This window comes from Siphateles boraxobius, unplaced genomic scaffold, assembly GCF_051911475.1.
Source record: "Siphateles boraxobius isolate OS27281-9 unplaced genomic scaffold, OSU_SipBor_1 11, whole genome shotgun sequence".
Lineage (NCBI taxonomy): Eukaryota > Metazoa > Chordata > Actinopteri > Cypriniformes > Leuciscidae > Siphateles > Siphateles boraxobius.
The window spans coordinates 4,498,127-4,518,933 of NW_027508711.1; the positions used below are offsets into that span (position 1 = coordinate 4,498,127).

A 20,807-nucleotide genomic window follows, 5' to 3' on the forward strand; every position below is an offset into this window, starting at 1 on the left:
TTGTGTCGAAATCAGGCACATATAAATGTCAGGAAACACGATTCCTGGCTGCATGTTAATATCCATGATCACTGGATCTTTAGTAAGTTGTAAGGAACACTATATTGAGTCCAATCTTTAGTTTAAACTGATAATCGTTTGTTTTACTTGCGTTTTCGCAGTTTCCCCTATTAAATCCAGTCACGCAGCTGCTCTTCTGCCACTCAGTCCGGCTGAGGGGGCGTGTTCCGGCGGGAAAGTGACGTTAATGCATTCCCTCTATTGTCTTATTATATTCCTTGGGTCATGCTGAGAACATAGATACCAATTTTGTCATAGTTGATCAAACTTCCAGTCCGCCATTTTTATTCTCTTAAAGGGGTGGTAAAACGCATTTTTTCGAAGGCTTGATTGTGTTTGTGGGGTGCACGGTAACATATGTTCATGCTTTGTTTTTTAAAAATTGCATTATTTTTCATATATTTTACCTTTATTCTACACTGCTCTTCCCCTCCTTGTAAAAACGGTCTGATGGTTTCCTGGTTCTGTGAAGCCAGTCCCTTAAAACTAAGCAATGGGCTCAGATTGGTTAGCTGGCCCAGTATGTTGTGATTCGCTAACCATCTAGTGCACGTCTCCCAGAAACGTCACGCCCCGTACCTTTTACCGGAAGTTTGCGCTTTGGTGTATTATAAACAATGGCGTCAATAAAACCAATCGGACCCGGGGGCGATATTTTTTTTCACAGGATGGTAGGGGAAGACTCATGAATATTCATTAGGGAACTCATGCCTGATTGGTCTGATGACCTACCCCCTAACCCCACCCCTAAACCTACCAGTCACTGGGGTTAAGACCAATCAGGGATGAGTTCCCTAATGAATATTCATGAGTCTTCCCCTACCATCCTGTGAAAAAAAATATCACGACCCGGTGAAACGTCAGTGAAGATAATCGAGCAGAACCCGTTCAAGAACGTCTATTAAACAACGTTTCAGAAAGGTTTGTTTTTTGTTGTTCTCTGATTACTTTTTAGATATTCTGTTATTTAATTGTACTAATTATTATAGAATTACAAAAAAATAAGCTTCATAAACAAGAATTTCATATAATCGTTCTAACAAATTATACTACAGTCCTCAGTGATTTTTTTGAGTAAAGACTGCGGATCTATAGTGATCGTTTCTGACTGTATGCCACCGTTACATTTGTATTTTTAGAACAATTGTTGACAAATATCTGTCGACAGAACTACTAACCCAAAACGAACACTAAGCATCGGCTGCCAAATCAAACACAGAACCATGTTTAGCATGCCTGTAGATAAACAAGCATGTAGATAAACATAAAAGCTCTAATCAAAGAATAATTTACACTAATTCCAAGTTCGCTGTTGAGATAAAAAAAAAGTTTGTAACGTTTGGTGTTTGTCAGATGTTAAGTATGAATGAGCATACCAAACCAGCAGAGCCAAACAGCGTTGTCATTTGTTTACTTACTTGCTACAACGTACAATTAACAATACGAACTATAACAGGAAAACACATTGACGAAAAATAAATCATACTTACAGGTTGTGGCTCGTAAAAAAAAGCTTGTTTTTAAAGTTGGAACTGCTCCATCTTTCAGGACAAGCCGATGTGCGAATCCTGCATTGAACTCGTCACGATTGTGGAAGTTTTCCTCCGTAACATGTGCAGCACAGAGAGCGAGATTTGGGTCTTAATTATGAGGGACCGAGTTAAAAATAAATTTTAATCATTGATCCCTAACTCCCTCGTCCCTAGGAAGGCTGAACAAAGCGGACCTGCAATCCGGATGAAAATAACAGCAGCGTTTCGACGGCATTGCGACAACTCATCTCCAAAACAGCAATATAAAATGGCCTCGCCCCGCTTATTAAGTATTATCGGAGGAGGGGTTTATGTAAATAATGGGATATACTGACGTCAGCATATCCCATGGAATGTCGTGTAGTCCAAAACCGGTCGTTTGCTCTAGTCCTTAGAAATTTACTTTTTTAAAAGCAAATATCTTCCTTTGCTTTGAACTTTGAGCGCTGTAACTTTGCAGGTGTTGTTTATGCTCAAACAGCAACATTACACACTAGCTAAAGTTAGAAAAGTGAAATCGTGTTTTACCACCCCTTTAAAAACCTTTTCGAACTCCACCTAGGCCGTTGTCAAGGCAACAAATTCCTTATTTGTTTACATTTTTATATTCAGCTTTATTTCAATTAACCAAATGATTATTAATAGTTTTAGTTAACAATAACAAAAAAAATTCTGCTTTATTTCAATTAACAAAAGTTATTATTAATAGTTAGTTAACAACAACATTGGTTTTTAGCATGTTGTTATGCAGTTGCTAACTTGCTAGGGTGTTCTAAGTGGTTGCTAGTTGTCTGCTTTTTTGCCTAAAAGGTCAAAACAGCCAATTCGCTATGATAATCTTGTCTCTATATACACTGTGACTCGAATAACCTCCTTCAAACTTATATAAGCAGACATCAAAGAGAGACTACACACTATCAATTTATACAGTGTTAAGCTTTAATTTTGGAAATTGTTAAAGGAGAATGTTTATGAGTTAAACTATAGTAGGCCTATAAGACTGACTCCAAAGCTTCAATATGCATCAATAAGCACCAACACACATGGCAAATATTAGTGTTTGGATGAGATATAGTACAGATTCATGATTGCACTCTATGGCTCTTTTAACAGAGACATCCTCTCTCTGTATTACATGCCGGGACACCTGTACAAATTCCTTGGCTCGCATATGCTCGCATGTTCATCACAGCCTGGATCATTCAGCAGGAGTATGGATCTTCACACATACACAGGGAACAGGAATATACATAAACACCACACACACACAGGATGAGCCACGTTTACAATACACAATGCACACACATTTATGCACATACACTGTAAAACCCAATAAGTTAACTCAACTCAAACTGATTGAGGAAACTGATTGCTACAAACCGTTTAAGTTTAAAAACAAACACAATTGAGTATTGTGAATATATATTGAGTCATATTCACTCATAATTTAGTGTCGGTTTAGTCAATCATTTTGAGTATAGGTAACTTAAAGATTTTAAGTTCACTCCATTAATTTAAACTAATTGAGTTAATTTAATACATTTAATCAAGTTTAAACAACTATATAGCTACTCAAATGGTTTTAGGAAACCGATTGCCGTGAATGATTTAAGTTAAATAAACTCAAATTAATAAAGTTAAATTAAGACAAGGGGGAAATATTAGTATAAAGAAATGATGAAAGAAAATGATGCAATGACAGTATTTATTGAAAAAATTCTTTTCCACAAAAGGTCATCAGACATAAAACAGAAGTGTGCTGTTCAGTCCAAATAACATTAAAACAATTTTATTAAATATACACTTTAACCATTAAAGGGATAGTTCACCCAAAAATGAAAATTCTGTCAGTAATTACTCTCTCATGTTGTTCCAACCCCGTAAGAATTTTGTAATTACTGACAGAATTTTCAATTTTGGGTGAACTAACCCTTTAAGACTATAACAGACTGCTCAAACAGGGACATTTTAAAACTAAATCGGAGTGCAAAATCAGTCCAAATAACATTAAAACAATTTCATCACACATTTCCCATGAAATATTTAGGATCAACTATTAAAACTTTAAAGATAGCACAATTGGGAACTTTTAAAAAGTCAATCAGAAGTTCATTTTTAAGTGCAAGCAACTCCAGTCTGGCCTTCCCATCTTCGAGATTTAGCAGCACTTTCTGTATGAACTAAAAAAAAAAAAAAACACGCTCAGCTTCTTTGGGTATAGCTTATGTGAAGGCCATAGAGTAGCCCAAAAATCAGAACCAGTGCACTAACCCAGGACTTTGCAGACATTACCACCTCATCTTCAAGGACAATCAGAAAATCCTGTGGGTTGAAAGGCAACTTTTCAACCTCTTCCTCGACAGCAATGATGGCAACTGCTGCCTTTTGCACCTGGTCAAGATCCTCTCTCTAAATGGATTGAAATAAATCTTTGTTAATGCATGTCTTTACAAATCTACAAAACAAACAGGCCATAGTCAGGGCAGACACCATAACTACATTTTCATGAATGACAACAAAGCCTGGAAAAATGGACATGCAGGCTGTTCAATTGACTAATATTTACAAAAATACAATACATTTAACAAAACTGTTAATTAGCAAGATTTTATTTGGAAAAATACTAGTACTTTACAAGGTACTAAGACTAGAGCCCCTTTCACAGCGCGTTGATCCCAGGGAATTGCCAGAACGCCTTCTGTGTGAACCCAAACACAACCCGGGATTGATCCCGGGTTGGGGACCTAGTAAGATTGCCGGGATCAGTCCCTGAACGCGCGCTGTGTGAACAAAAGCCGTAAATCAATGCCGTGTCGTAATGATGGCGCTGAAGTGAAGTGAAAGCAGGAATGAAACGGTACGTAATGCGCTAGTTTATGATCGAATCAGAGAAAAAAATGCACAAGCGTGGTTTCACCAGAGAGAAATCTCAGCTCATAAGCAAACTAGAGACGCTTCTGAGACATTACATGTCACATCGATGTCACGTGTCTTTACGGGATTTTTACGGGTTGTGTGTGAACGCACTCTCTGATTCTGGAAAATCACTGGCAGTGTGAATGAACCAAAACCAAACGAACCCGGGTCAAATCCCGGATCACTTTATCCGTGTATTTTCCGGAATCTCTGTGTGAAAGGGGCTTAGATGTATCAGCTAAATGTTCTAGAACAAAAGGAAAGTAAAGATATACAACCTATAGAACAGGCTATGAAAGGATTAGTTCACATTCAAATGAAAATTAGCCCATGATTTACTCACCCTCAAGCCATCCTAGGTGTATTTGACTTTCCTCTCTCAGATGAATTGAATCGGAGTTATATTACAAAATATCCTGGCTCTTCCAAGTTTTACAATGGCAGTGGATTGCAACCAACAGATTGAAGCTCAAAAACGTGGATCCATTCGTCATAAACAAACTTCATGTGGCTCCGGGGTGGTTAATAAAGTTTTTCTGAAGCACCATGAGTTTAAGTAAAATATTAATATTTAACACGTTAGAAAGTAAAATTCTAGCTTCCAGTCTACTTACCCCTAAAGCACAACTTGTGACTTCAGAAGTAGCGTAGTGCATCATGGCGTAGCGAAAATATCAGCAGTACGTCGCATTTTTTGCAAGTTGCGGTTTAGACTTAAGTGGAATCCATATGTTCGTTTAGCCGGAAGCTAGTTATTTTACTTTATAAAGTTTAAATATTAATATTTTACTTACACAAACTCATCGTGCTTCAGAAAGCCTTTATTAACCACCCCGGAGCCACGTGAAGTTAGTTTATGATGGATTGATCCACGTTTTTGAGCTTTTATCTGTTGGTTGCAATCCACTGCCATTATAAAACTTGGAAGAGCCAGGACATTCTGTAATATAACTTCAATTGTATTTGTCTGAAAGAAGAAAGTCATATACACCTAAGATGGCTTGAGGGTGAGTAAATCATGGGCTAATTTTCATTTGAAAGTGAACTACTCCTTTAAAATTAACATCTATCACAGCCTTATTTTTTCTATTTAGAAATCAAATTTAATGTGGAATCAATTTAAGTTTCTGTCAGTGAAATGTGACCCAATTCTGATTTTTTTACTCATATCGGATGTGTTCTATGACCGTGTAAACAGGAAAAAAATTGCATGCTTTCAGATATTTCGAAATCGGTTTCAGGCCTTGTTCATATGTGGAAATAAATCAGATATGTGCCAATGCAACTGTCTTGTAAACAGGCAGATCGGATTTTCTGAGGCATTAGGCAACGTCTCCGCGGTTTAATGACGAGAGCAACCCCGAAGAACAACTGCAAAGGGACAGAATTTCGTTGGAGGTAAAATTGTATCTCAGCAGTCATTAATCGGCTGTCGGTGAACATGTCAAACTAAAAATCAAAGACGTCAGAATTTTGTCCTTTTTTTCCTTCAGATTTTAGCCTAGGATCAGAGTAATCTTTTTATTTTTATCTTTTTATAATCTTTATTTTAGGATTTGCTAAATTTGCTTCAGACAGCCAAATCTTTTTCTAAAATCGCAGTGCACCCAGCTTAAAACAACCTGAATGCTCAGATAGATTTTAAACTCATTTTAACTAAAAGCTTAAATTGTTGCAATATAATATTTCATACCTTGTGTCTCTTGAAAACATCTGCAGAGTCTTCTTTTAGATGAACTGGTAAACCTGCCAGAGCAATAGTTCGTCTGACCTGAATGTCATTCTTGTCCTTAAAGACAAAACACAAAACATAGCATAATTTAATTCACAATTAAACATCATGAGTCATGAAAATAATTAATCCATAAATGTTAAGAAAACTTTCAAACATTGCAACCTTAATTCCATGCAATAGTATTAGTAATTATGTGACTCTTCCATTTGAATTCAAGCTTCGGAAGGAATATGTATAGCTTTCTCTTTAGTTCGTAACTTACTGTGTAAATGAACGTCAGTCTCCTTTGTGTCAAATTATGCTAATTGTTCAGCATACGTTAGTTTATGCCGAACTGTGAAGAAGAAAAAAACCCACAAAATTGATTAATTTTCCCCCCATAAAACTGTAGTTTACTCATAGCATAATAAACAATAGAATAGGTCAGCTTATAGTACCTTTTTCTTTAGTTTTTGACGCGTGAAAGACGGCCTGTGGTTGTCTCCTCACGGACATCCATGCCCGAGGAACACGTTTATCTATGCAAAATGTGAGTAAATACAAAAATATTATTTTTCCACTGACAAATCTGTGGTTTACTCACAGCATAATAAAAGAAAGAATCGGTCAGCTTGTATTGCCTAGTTTTTGCAGTGTGAATCTACACGGTCGGTGCTCGGTGGAGTAACGTTAACGTTATAACGTTCAATCAGTCTCCTCACTGAAAAATATTAAAAATTGCGCGGGACACGCTTGTCTATGCCAAAATGTGAGAAAACAAACAAACATATAAATTACTTTTCCACTGACAAAACTGGCGTGTAAGTTACTCACAGCACATTAACTAAGTTAAGTTACTGCCGCTGATCCAAAAAATAAATATCTCTGCAATGTCGCAAATATGAGGTGACACAAATTACCCTAACTTAGCTATTCGGTCTTCTTAAGATGAAGAGTCACTACAATACAACGTTAAAACGTTTAAGAGTGCTATAAAAAGGATGAAGCAGTTTTTCGTGCTTAACTTACCTGTTAATTATCTTCATGCCGCCATCCTGATTTTGATTTTGTGACTGAGTTCCGTTCCGTGAAGCTGTGGGGGATGGGCAGATTACGCCTGTTGAAATAAATGCGCGGGTTTTTCCGAGGGAGAACGCGGTGATGAGTAAAATCCAGATAAAATCCAATGACACCACAGGGAACTAAATGTAGGCTTTGAATGGAGCTGAAAACTTTAAAATTATTTATTTACTTGTTTTTCATTAGTAATGAAAAGTATAAAAGTATAGGCCTTATACAAAAGTAGTTTCTTGAAAATATTATTTAAAATTAATAAGTAAACCCACCCACTGGTTTCTAATTTACTTTTCACATTATTTTTATTTTTAACCATTAACATAAACTAGATTAAATTAATTAAATTCAACTTAAATCTTTAGAGCTAAAATAACAAATAGGTTATTCATAATTTATTCAGTTTAAGTTCTGAGTTAAGTTCTGAGTTTTTGAGTTAATATCACATTTTTTATTGAGTGAAATGAACTTTTTTTTAAAAAATAAGTTAAATGAACTCATTTCGTTTAGTGACTTTCAGTGTTAGGTTTTACAGTGTACAGACACATGCATTCGTCCCCAAGCCAGAAATCACTGCTGCCTGCTCATCCATCCATCATAACGCCTGAAATGAGAGACTGATCAGCTATCCACAGTTGTCCAAGAATGCACAGACACAAGAGCAAACATCACACACACACGTTTATCAACATATTAACACTAAAACACCTAACACACTCTCAGAGAATCAATCAGTCTACTCATATCAATTTGTAATAGGTATTAGTATTTGTGGTATAATTTTGATGTCTGATTGCCAGTTCAAATCCTATTCATAAACAACATAATTAAGGGTTAATCTAGGCAAATTAAGCACCTTTTGACACAGTTTGTCAAGTAAAGACACATATATTTATATACGCTTTTTGCAATACAGATTGTTTTAAAGGGTAAGTTCGGCGTTTTACAAGTAAAGCCCTATTTTAAGATCGTTTCTGATGAAATCAGAAAGCATCTTTTGCAGCGATTTTTGCGTGAGCATATCAGTGAACACCCCAGACCACTCAGTGAGTTTCACGTCTTTGTAAACTAAAGTTTAATGCGTTTATATGAATGATTGTTTCAATGCACCTATTGTCACATGTGTGTCCTTTCTTGTGATGCACATGGGTGTTTTGTTATTTTGAGCCATGTGCTCTTGTCATTGTTTGATCCCTCCCCCTTGTTATCTGATTATTGGTTTAATTGCTCCACCTGTCTGTCTCGTTACCCTCCTTTGTTTGCCTCCCTATTTAGTCTTCCTGTGTTTGCTGTCCTGTGCTCGTTCGTTGTATTTGTTACGCGTGTTGTATTCTGTGCCTGTTCCTGCCCTGCCTTGTCTGTTTTCGGATTTAGATTTGGTTTGTTTATTTTATGTTTTGTCTTGTTAAAATACTTCTCTGCACCTGAATCCACTGAATTATTCCCGGTCCCACCGTGACAGAACGAACGAGCCACATGTGGATTCAGCGGAGCGAACTTTGTCCGGCTGAGAGAGAGAATGGGATCTCTCTTTTTAAATATTTCTCTCTGTGTGCCCAGAGGAATGAGGAGAGGAGGGCAGCAGAGTCTTCCTCACTGGTCTCTCCTGGAATGGGATCCTCGTCGTTGAGTCGTTCCAGCGTTGGGATTCCGTCTATGGTTTTGACCAACCTCGAGTCCGTCAGATCCGTCAGAAGGGACGGCGAAGGGGGAGACACGTCACGTCTGCCCAGTCAGAGACTGTTCACGTTCCGGCTGCCCAGTCGGAGATTGTTCACGTCCCGTCTGCCCAGTCAAAGACTGTTCACGTCCCGTCTGCCCAGTCAGAGACTGTTCACGTCCCGTCTGCCCAGTCAGAGACTGTTTACGTTCCGTCTGCCCAGCCAGAGACTGTTCACGTTCCGTCTGCCCAGTCAGAGACTGTTCACGTTTCGTCTGCCCAGTCAGAGATTGTTCACGTCACGTCTGCCCAGTCAGAGACTGTTCACGTCACGTCTGCCCAGCGAGAGACTGTTCACATCACGTCTGTCCAGTCAGAGACTGTTCACGTCCCGTCTGTCCAGTCCGGGACCGAGCAAGAGATGCCCATTCGCGTGGCCGCCAAGGCTATGCTGGACTATCTGGAGCGTCTGGCTCAGATCCTGGACATGCCGGTGGATGCTCCGGGGACGAAGGTAGAGCCATTTTCTGCTGTTCCTGAGCCGGAGCCATTTTCTGCTGTCCCTGAGCCGGAGCCAGTGTCTGCTGTCCCTGAGCCGGAGCCAGTGTCTGCTGTCCCTGAGCCGGAGCCAGTGTCTGCTGTCCCTGAGCCGGAGCCAGTGTCTGCTGTCCCTGAGCCGGAGCCAGTGTCTGCTGTCCCTGAGCCGGAGCCAGTGTCTGCTGTCCCTGAGCCGGAGCCAGTGTCTGCTGTCCCTGAGCCGGAGCCAGTGTCTGCTGTCCCTGAGCCGGAGCCAGTGTCTGCTGTCCCTGAGCCGGAGCCAGTGTCTGCTGTCCCTGAGCCGGAGCCAGTGTCTGCTGTCCCTGAGCCGGAGCCAGTGTCTGCTGTCCCTGAGCCGGAGCCAGTGTCTGCTGTCCCTGAGCCGGAGCCAGTGTCTGCTGTCCCTGAGCCGGAGCCAGTGTCTGCTGTCCCTGAGCCGGAGCCAGTGTCTGCTGTCCCTGAGCCGGAGCCAGTGTCTGCTGTCCCTGAGCCGGAGCCAGTGTCTGCTGTCCCTGAGCCGGAGCCAGTGTCTGCTGTCCCTGAGCCGGAGCCAGTGTCTGCTGTCCCTGAGCCGGAGCCAGTGTCTGCTGTCCCTGAGCCGGAGCCAGTGTCTGCTGTCCCTGAGCCGGAGCCAGTGTCTGCTGTCCCTGAGCCGGAGCCAGTGTCTGCTGTCCCTGAGCCGGAGCCAGTGTCTGCTGTCCCTGAGCCGGAGCCAGTGTCTGCTGTCCCTGAGCCGGAGCCAGTGTCTGCTGTCCCTGAGCCGGAGCCAGTGTCTGCTGTCCCTGAGCCGGAGCCAGTGTCTGCTGTCCCTGAGCCGGAGCCAGTGTCTGCTGTCCCTGAGCCGGAGCCAGTGTCTGCTGTCCCTGAGCCGGAGCCAGTGTCTGCTGTCCCTGAGCCGGAGCCAGTGTCTGCTGTCCCTGAGCCGGAGCCAGTGTCTGCTGTCCCAGAGCCGGAGCCAGTGTCTCCTGTTCCAGAGCCGGAGACAGAGCCAGTGCCTGTTCCAGAGCCAGTGCCTGTTCCAGAGCCAGTGCCTGTTCCAGAGCCAGTGCCTGTTCCAGAGCCAGTGCCTGTTCCAGAGCCAGTGCCTGTTCCAGAGCCAGTGCCTGTTCCAGAGCCAGTGCCTGTTCCAGAGCCGGAGGCAGAGCCAGTGCCTGTTCCAGAGCCGGAGGCAGAGCCAGTGCCTGTTCCAGAGCCGGAGGCAGAGCCAGTGCCTGTTCCAGAGCCGGAGGCAGAGCCAGTGCCTGTTCCAGAGCCGGAGGCAGAGCCAGTGCCTGTTCCAGAGCCGGAGGCAGAGCCAGTGCCTGTTCCAGAGCCGGAGGCAGAGCCAGTGCCTGTTCCAGAGCCAGAGCCAGTGTTTGTTCCTGTGTTTGTGTCTGTTCTTGTGGATGTTACTGTTCTTATGGCTGTTCCTGAGCCGGTGTGTGTTCCTGAGCCGGTGTCTGGTCCTGAGCCAGTGTATGGTCCTGAGAGGGCATCACCGCCTTGGCAGCCCGAGGGGTCTGCTCCGCCCTGGCCGCCCGAGGGGTCTTCAGCGCCCTGGCCGCCCGAGGGGTCTTCAGCGCCCTGGCCGCCCGAGGGGTCTTCACAGCCCTGGCCGCCCGAGGGGTCTTCACCGCCCTGGCCGCCCGATGGACTCTATTTTTCGCCCTGGCCGCCCGATGGACTGTGTTTTGCCCTGGTCTGTTCCTCCCGTCCCTTCTGGTCTGTCCCTCCCTTCCCGCCCTGGTCTGTCTCTCCTGTCCCCCCCCCCCCCCCCCTGGCCTGTCCCTCCTGTCCCGCCCTAGTCTGATGGAGCGTCTGGTAGCCGCTCCGTAGGGAGGGGGTTATGTCACATGTCTGTCCTGTCTTGTGATGCACATGGGTGTTTTGTTATTTTGAGCAATGTGCTCTTGTAATTGTTTGATCCCTCCCCCTTGTTATCTGATTATGGGTTTAATTGCTCCACCTGTCTGTCTTGTTACCCTCCTTTGTTTGCCTCCCTATTTAGTCTTCCTGTGTTTGCTTTCCTGTGCTCTCTCGTTGTATTTGTTACGCGTGTTGTATTCTGTGCCTGTTCCTGCCCTGCCTTGTCTGTTTTCGGATTTAGATTTGGTTTGTTTATTTTATGTTTTGTTTTATTAAAATACTTCTTCTCTGCACCTGAATCCACGGAATTATTCCCGGTCCCACCGTGACACCTATGAAACCATTTTATAGGTGGGGGGGTGCTAACACAAAAACCTAAATTTCTCGGGACAGCAGCATTTGTCCAAATTTTTATCTTAACCGTTCGATTTCATCAGAAACGATCTTAAAACAGGGCTTTATTTGTAAAACGCCGAACTTACCCTTTAAAAGCAGCTTTACAGTGATAACTAGAAATAATGTAACAAAGCTTGTTTCTAGGAAAAACATTGCATCATAGTCTATAGCTTAAAGGGATAGTTCACCCAAAAATGAAAATTAGCCCATGATTTACTCACCCTCAAGTCATCCTATATGTATAAGACATTTTCCTTTAAAATACAATCAGAGTTGTATTAAAAATGTCCTGGCTCTTCCAAGCTTTATAATGGCAGTGAATGGCTGTTTCTGTTTTGAAGTCCATAAAAGTGCTCAACACGGCTGTTAATAAAGGTCTTCTGAAGCGAAGCGATGAGTTTGTGAAAGAAAAATATTTATATTTAACACGTTACTAAGTAAAATTCTAGCTTCTGGCCAGATGGCCATACTTAGTCTACTTGCGCAACTTACGCAACTTGTGATGTCGAAAGCAGCATAGTGCATCATTGGCGTATAGCGTAAATATCAGCAGTACGTCGCATTGCTCGCATAAGTTGCGCTTAGACTTAAGTGGAATCCGTATGTTTTTTGTTTGGCCGGAAACTAGTTATTTTATTTTGTAAAGTTTTAAATATGGATATTTTTCTTACACAAACGCATCGCTTGGCTTCAAAAGGCCCCCGTTAGCACTTTTATGATGGATAGATGCCCTTTTATGGACTTCAAAACAGAAACAGCAATTCACTGCCTTTATAAAGCTTGGAAGAGCCAGGACATTTTTTAATAAAACTCTGTATTCGTCTGAAAGTAGAATTTTATAAACACCTATAGGATGACTTGAGGATAGAATAATCAAAGTTTGGGGTCAGTAAGATCCAATTTCAAACAACTGTTTTCCATATAAATATATTTTAAAATGTAATATATTCCTTTGATCAAAGCTGAATTTTCAGCATCATTCCTCCAGTCTTCAGTGTCACATGATCCTTCAGAAATCATTCTATTATGCTGATTTGCTGCTCAAGAAACATTTCTGATTATTATCAATGTTGAAAACAGTTGTGCTGGTTAATGTTATATTGTTATATTATATTTCAACACAGTGTGTGAGTACGTGCGTGTGCGTGCGTGCGTGCGTGTGCGTGTGTGTGTGTGTGTGTGTGTGTGTGTGTGTGCGCGCATGAGTATGTGTAGTGCTTGTTTGGTGTAAATGTTTATACTGTATGAATATTAAAATTTTACATCACATTTTATGATGGATATATTATCAGGGACCCCCAAGCTCCCAAAAAATTGGGTGAAAGATTTTTTTCCCAAAAAAATTAAAAGTCATGCCATAGAGGGTTCTATACTTTTATTACTGACTCCAAACTTTAATTTATTTACATTTGTTGTTTACTTACTATGTATTAATATATATAATTTATTATATTTTATTTATAAATGATATATATATATATTTCTGTTTTATTTTAAATGTTTTTCTCTCCCTCATTATTTCTAATCAATGCAATGAGTGCAGTTTGAAAAGAAACCAATGCTATTATGTTGCTAAAATGCTGCTATTTTCAGAAATGATAAACTTTTTCAAGTGAAGCACAGTTGCCAGACACATGAATACTCCACATTAACCCATAACCCAACATTAATCCTCAACATTGGTTAAAATGTTGCATTTCAAGGCACAAGGCCTGTGATTGGTGTAAATGATCATTAAAAAAAAACATTCTACTGCTTCTGTGGTTGTGGTTTAATAACAGATTCTTGAAAGAGAGGAAAACAAAATAATTATGAAACTACAAACAGATGAGAGACAAAGAGAAGGAAAAATTAACAAGCAATGAATAGAACAGAGAAAATGTTGATTTCTAATTTGTACATATGTGAAAAGAAACATTGAAAAGAAAGAGTGTGTTTGCCATCAGTGATTGATTCAGAGGAATCTGCCAAAGTACAATCTGACTCTTTCCATTGTACAAAGATTCAGATGCACGTGTTCTTCACTCCATGCAATTATTAATTATGGAAAAGTTACTAAACATGACCGGTTGAAACATGCCAATACAAAGCTCATAAATGTAAACAGTATTCATCACTGGATTCAGTGTATTAAGACACTAATGCAGCTGCCTTTTGCTTGGATAAAAGCAAAACATTTCAAATCAGTTCAGATTTACACTGCAAAAACAGTATTCATTTTCTTAACATGTGGGACATACTGCTCAGCTGTCATTCTTTTTATCCATCTGCATTTCTAAAGTTTTTAAAGGTCCCATATTATGCAAAATTCACTTTTGCATGCTGTTTGGACATAAATGTGTGTTGGCAGTGTGTGTACACAACCACCCAATAGTGATAAAAAAATCCACTCACTCCTTTTTTATTAATCCCCATAAATCATCAGCAGTGTCTCCCAACAACCTGTTTTCAGAATGCTGTTTTAGTGACGTCACTAAGAACAGGCCCCGCCCACGAGTGTTGACAGACAATGCCGTTCTAACATAGAACCGCCCTGATCGAGTTCACAGCTGCTGCACTGACGAGAATGTCTCCCAGCGTTGTAGCCTAGGTGTTGTGTGGCTGGATGTATTAATCCACATAGCTCTCTCTATTTACTCCCGGAATCTGAGGCAGCCGCTGAAGACGAGGTGGAATTATTTTGTTTTTAAAGAAAATGCTCCCTCAACTCTACAGAAATTCGTTTATGTAGGCTACTTGCGCACTTCTTATATCTTACTGTTTACTCAGCTCTTACGGTGAGTTTCTGAAGTAAAACTGACGCTTCATCTTTTGTGTTATGTACAATAAACTTTATTAAACTCATCAGTAGGCTAGTATATGTTTTATCATCATTCGGACCTGGTCCGAAACAGCAGATTTGTAGGCAATTAATAGTGGATAGGCTACATACAAGCAGATGACAAATACGTTATAACCGTAATTAAACTACTAAACTATACATGTTCCATCTCTATACAGCACTCTGACTCTGTAGGCATTATCGTCCGACTCCGGGTCGAAATGAACACCGTTACTGAGAGTTTCTGATATTATTATCGTCATTCTGTGAGATGAAATTTCCTGAGACTGAGCGCGAGCTCTTGAAGCTCCGCCCCCTGTGCCGTGCTCATTTGCATTTAAATGGCACACACTAAAACAGCGCGTTTTTCTAAGCACCAAAAAATGACAATTTAAACATGCTGTAAAAAATGATCTGCTGGGTATTTTGAGCTAAAACTTCACATACACACTCTGGGGACATCAGAGACTTATTTTACATCTTGTGAAAAGGGGCATAATATGGGACCTTTAAATTCCAATTAGAAATACTTTTGAAATGACAAACATTAACATATTATGGATGCAAAAATTACTATCAAAAAGAAGCTCACTTGTGCTAAATAAGGGACAAGCTTATCATAATTTGATTGAACTGATGATGACTGGAAACAGCTTGCAGAATTAAACACGGAGGAGCTCCAGAAAGATAAACAGAGTGACGACAGTAAAGGATGAGAGAGGACCAGGCCTGGACTTTGCTTTATGTTTTGTGAATGTTTATGCACCAGTCATCCGTGAGGGGCTTCTGCTTTACTTTCGTTTTGTGTTTGTTTACTTTATGATTAAAACTTCACTGTTTTGAATGTTCACCGGTTCCCGCCCCCTTCTTCCTTTAAACCTCGCTACAGACGGTACACAAGCAAAATGTACATTTTTATTGAAGACATTTGAATTGATTTACTCTCCTGTTCAAAAGTTTAGGGTCAATAAGATACAAGAAATTAATAGTTTTGTACAGCAAGGATGAACAATTTTTGTTACAAAAAAAAGATGTTTCAAATAAATGCTGTTCTTTTGAACTTTCTATTGTATCCTGTAATTTTTTTTATCAATCTTCATCAGCACAGCTGATAATAATTAATAATGATGAGAAATGTTTCTTGAGAAGCAAATCATCATACTAGAATGATTTTTGAAGGATCATGTGACACTGAAGACTGGAGTAATGATGCTGAAAATTCAGTTTTGATCACAAGACTATATTATACGTTAAAATACTTTCAAATAGAAAACAGTTCTTTTAAATGGTAAGAATATTTCACAATATCAATATTTTACTGTATTTTTTATAAAAATAAATGCAGTCTTGGCAAGCATAAGGGACTTATTTCTAAAATAAATTCTTTCTGACCCCAAACTTTTGAATGGTATTATAGATATTACTAGTTTACAGGGTAGTCAAGTAACGGATTACAGATACTCACAATACTGTAATTAAGTAGTTTTATTATCACAAACACAAAAACTTTAGCTTTAAAAACATTTCAGATAGTGAGTAGACATTTGATTAACTGTGTTAGGGTCAACAAAAGATGAAAAGAAAATGATTTACGAGATGAAAATGACCTAAATATCAGTCATACATCAAACAAATAAAGTTTAAAGTGCCCTTATTATGCTATTTTAAAGTTTCCTAATGTTGGTTTGGAGTCTCCTACAACATGTTTACATGCATCAAGATACAAAAAAAACTTAATTTCCTCATAATGTACATTTACACATCACCACGTTTTGAATGATTCTCAAACGACTCGTCAGGTGAATCAATCTCTCAACATCTCTCCTTTCTGTGAGCTACTCTGCTCTGATTGGCCAGACAACTCAGTCTGTTGTGATCTGCGTGTCCTGAGGCTTCCTACACCGTAATAAACACGGTAATGAACAATGACGTTGATTTTACCATATCAATCCGAGCGCGAGTCCGATTAGCAAGGACGTCTCGAGCAGGACGTTTCTAAGTGATATGCTACTTAGTTTGAGGTACATTATGAGATGTTGCAGCTGTAATTCCTGGTTTTGGTCTCAGTTTAGCTCCTCCTAAATGGCACAAGGCAGGCCCAGCTCAAAGGAGGAAGCTGGTAGTCAACGAGGTGCGAAAGCAGGAGGAGAGGATGAGATGTATAAAGGCCATTTCCCAGGCCAAGCAGGGAGAGTGGATGAGATGGGAGAGTGTGGAACAACGAAAAATGGGCTGGCAAGACCTTTGGTCAATGGAAGAGAGTAGGATCAGTTTCCTTATTAGGTCAACATATGATGTTCTCCCATCACCGCAGAACCTAAACCTCTGGGTAGGAGAGGATCCCTCTTGTCCTTTGTGTTCATCACCTGCCACATTAAGGCACATTTTGACAGGATGTAAGGTGGCTCTTAGCCAAGGTCGGTTTACTTGGCGCCATGACCAAGTATTGCGATGTTTGGCTTTAGCATTGGAAGGCAAGCGTAGTATGACCAATAAGTTGCCGCCTGTTCTAGCAAAACATTACACGCAGAAGACAATATTCCTCCGCCCAGGCGAGCAACCACCAAGAAAAGGTGCTAACACCAATTCTCGCCCAGGACAACTGGAAGCTGCTAGGGACTGGAAGATGCTGGCTGATCTTGATCAACGGCTTATTTTTCCACCTGAGATTGCCACCACTAACCTACGACCAGATATTGTTTTGTGGTCTGGATCAGCACGCATTGTTCAACTGATAGAGTTAACAGTGCCATGGGAGGATGCAGTAGATGAGGCATATGAGAGGAAGAAATTGCGGTATGCTCATCTGGCCACTGAAGCAGAACAGCGAGGATGGAGAGTCCAGGTTTATCCAGTGGAAGTGGGTTGTCGAGGTTTTGTGGCACACTCTACCACCCGGTTCCTCAGAGACGTCGGATTCAGTGGTCAAGAGTTGCGTCGCACAGTAAAGAACTTATCTGAAGCAGCAGAAAGGAGCAGCAACTGGCTGTGGTTGAGACGGAAAGATTCTAGCTGGCTGAGTACAGGCCGCCATGCTATGGTTTCGTAGAATTCTTGAAAACTTGAAGGGTGTTGGTTTATTTGTATAGGTTGTATAGTATTTACAGTCATTACGTTCCTGTGTATATTGCGTGAATGACGGGATGTTGGGCAGATATTGTGTTTTGTAGGTGGTATGCCATACGGAACCGTTGCCACTGAAACTGCATATTAACGCACCAGTGGGGCTCGACAGCCTTAGTCAAACGGGTTGCCGCGTATGGTTGGGTTGCGGAGAGATTGTGAGATTGTGGTTAGGTCTCAGCAGCACTGTTGGTTTATTTGTAGAGGTTGTATAGTAGTTACAGTCATTACGTTCCTGTGTATATTGCGTGGATGACGGGTGGTTGGGCAGATATTGTGTTTTGCGGTAGGTGGTATGCCATACGGAACCGTTGCCACTGAAACTGCATATTAACGCACCAGTGGGGCTCGACAGCCTTCGTCAAACGGGTTGGCGCGTATGGTTGGGTTGCGGAGAGATTGTGAGATTGTGGTTAGGTCTCAGCAGCAATAGGGAAGTAGAGGTCTGTAAGCTGGGCTGAGTTGAGTGGGGGACGGAGGGGGGTGACTCTGGGACGCCAGAGTCACTGTCGAGCCCTCTTGAGGTGCCGTGGGCTAGTCGACGAAACACTGAGGACGGAAGGTGCCCACTTGAAGACCCTAGAGATGTTCCCTACTCCGCTCAATCCAGAGGGTTGTTATGGGGGGACCGCACTGTGGTTGCAGCCGTTGTGTGTGCTTACGCGCAAATACACTATTAACACCAGACAGAAGGAGATTCACGTCACCAGATGGAAAGAAGCGTAAATGGATGGAGAAGCATAGGTTACTGTAAAGCTACGTCTTAGTTGGTGCTTATCTTGGCGAAAGCCGAGTACAAATCAGCATGAAGTTTTAACATCTACTCTCGTGTAATGGAAATCACCTCACAATCAGCATTAAGAAGATCATCTCCATCAACAAACAGATTATTTTACTTGTACTAATTTATTTACAGAGTATTTTTCTTATATATTGCAGTGAACATGTGGAAACTGTATCAATAACAGTGCATACATTAGCCGAGCTCTAGCGTGAATGACTGATGTAACAAACGTTAGTAAAACAAATCTTGCTCCATGCTTAATCTTTCCTCAAAGTAAAGATTACCAACGTTTGTTACATCAGTCATTAACGCTAGAGCTCGGCTAATGTATGCAATATTCAATATGATGTACTAATGTATTTAATATTCAATAATGTTATTGATCCGCCTTACTTAAGGTGGACGTTGACTCAATTTTCTTTTAGAAACAAACTCTGTTATATTATTTTCATGTTATCACTGTGAAGCTGCTTTGATACAATCTGTATTGTAAAAAGCGCTATATAAATAAAGGTGACTTGACTTGACTTGACTTGACTTGATACAGTTTCCACATGTTCACCGCAATATATTAGAAAAATACTTTGTAAATAAATTAGTACAAGTAAAATAATCGGTTTTACTCTGTGATTGGGAAGTGCATGCAGGTGAGGGCAATGTAGTGAGGAGGTGGTGACTTAGCTGGTGACTGTGACCCCCGCGAACATGTTTCTGACAGACAAAAGTGCGTTTCTTCAGACCTTATACTGCTTATGTATATCTTTAAAATAAACTGAATAAATGTACAAATATTATGCAAACAAAATGCAAAAAATGTGTAGTTTTGATATCTACTAAGAGAAGCATGCATACTTCTAAAGTGCCCCTATTATGCTATTTTAAAGGTACCTAGCTTTGTTTTGGAGGATCCTACAATAGGTTTACAGAAATTCAAGGTCAAAAACCACTTTAAATTTCTCATATTCTAGACATTATGTTAATCACCTAATTTCTCAAAGAGTCTAAAAACGTTTGAGGATTCAGTCTCTAAACCCCTTCTTTCTGCGAGCCTACTCTGCTCTGATTGGTCAGACGGCCCAGTCTGTTGTGATTAGTTTACCCTGCTCTGATTGGTCAGACAGCCCAGTCTGTTGTAATTGGTTCTCTGCCCTGATTGGTCAGATGGCCCAGTCTGTTGTGATTGGTCTACTCTGCTCTGATTGGTCAGATGGCCCAGTCTGTTGTAATTGGTTTACTCTGCTCTGATTGGTCAGATGGCCCAGTCTGTTGTGATTGGTAATCTGCTCTGATTGGTCAGACGGCTCAGTCTGTTGTGACTGGTTACTCTGCTCTGATTGGTCAGATGGCCCAGTCTATTGTGATTGGTCTACTCTGCTCTGATTAGTCAGAGTCTGTTGTGATTGACAACTCTGATTACTGAATTGATTCCTTGTTTTAGGAGACAATTACTTTATTTGGCGTGCACGTAAACTTTGCAGACCTTACGTGTATACAATCAGCTATATTACACACTGCCTGAAAGGTAATATTAGAAAAAAGCATAATCTAGGGGCACTTTAAATATTCCAAAACATTACTCATTATTTCCAAAATGTTATCTAAAACAGCTGATTTTGAAATGTTCGTGAGCTTTGGTTTGGTGTGGATTATTTTGAGGTCAAATCAAATATAGCATTTCTTTCCATTTCAGAAACATGTTTGAAGAACTAAATGCAGATTTAACATAAAAAATAGCTTGATCTATCGAAAGGAGAAAAGTGTCTGTACATGTGGTAACCGTCTGTGCTGTTATCCTTCACAGCAACTCCTTTAATTTCTGCTCAGTGCTATCCATCACAGGCCTTCCAGGGAATCTCCAGCGTGTTTGGCTGAGATCATTCGAGCTGAATTTACTCCAAGTGCAAAAAGGCTTAGTCTAAATGTTGTTGAATTTCCTGATAAATGTCATCAGTAAATTACCTAATCTCTTGGCATTAACCCTCAATCTCTGTTTAAAGAAGTCTGTGGTGATACAGATGGATCTGGCAGGTATTTTTGACTGAAAATCTTCTCTAAAGACCTGTGAGATTAAAGCACTGATTAATTATCTTCTTGTTTATAGTAATTTAGTCACTTACCATAGATTTAAAATCAAAGCCACGCTGTATATCCCTAATCTATATAAAGGTAAAAAGGGTAATTGTGAGATAAAGTGTAAAGTAAGAAATAAAGTCGCAATCGCAAATTTGAAAACTAACATCAAATTGCAAAAGTAAATTTACTCTGAGGCAGAAACAAGATTCCATATTTACCAAACAATTAGTAAATTGTACATTTTAAAACTGTAATTTGCAACAAAAACAAGA

General features: G+C 40.6%; 1 long non-coding RNA gene across 2 annotated transcripts; it reads right to left on the reverse strand.

Moving 5' to 3' along the window:
* Positions 1-3,280: 3,280 nt before the first annotated feature.
* LOC143757209 (uncharacterized) lies at positions 3,281-6,268 on the reverse strand. 2 transcript variants are annotated; one of them, XR_013210444.1, is made up of 3 exons: positions 6,202-6,268; positions 3,864-4,001; positions 3,281-3,772 (listed from the first exon to the last, which is right to left on the reverse strand). It is a non-coding gene; the product is annotated as an uncharacterized LOC143757209 (long non-coding RNA). The 2 variants fall into 2 exon arrangements; XR_013210443.1 differs by lacking the exon at positions 6,202-6,268 and adding an exon at positions 4,852-5,018.
* Positions 6,269-20,807: the final 14,539 nt, after the last annotated feature.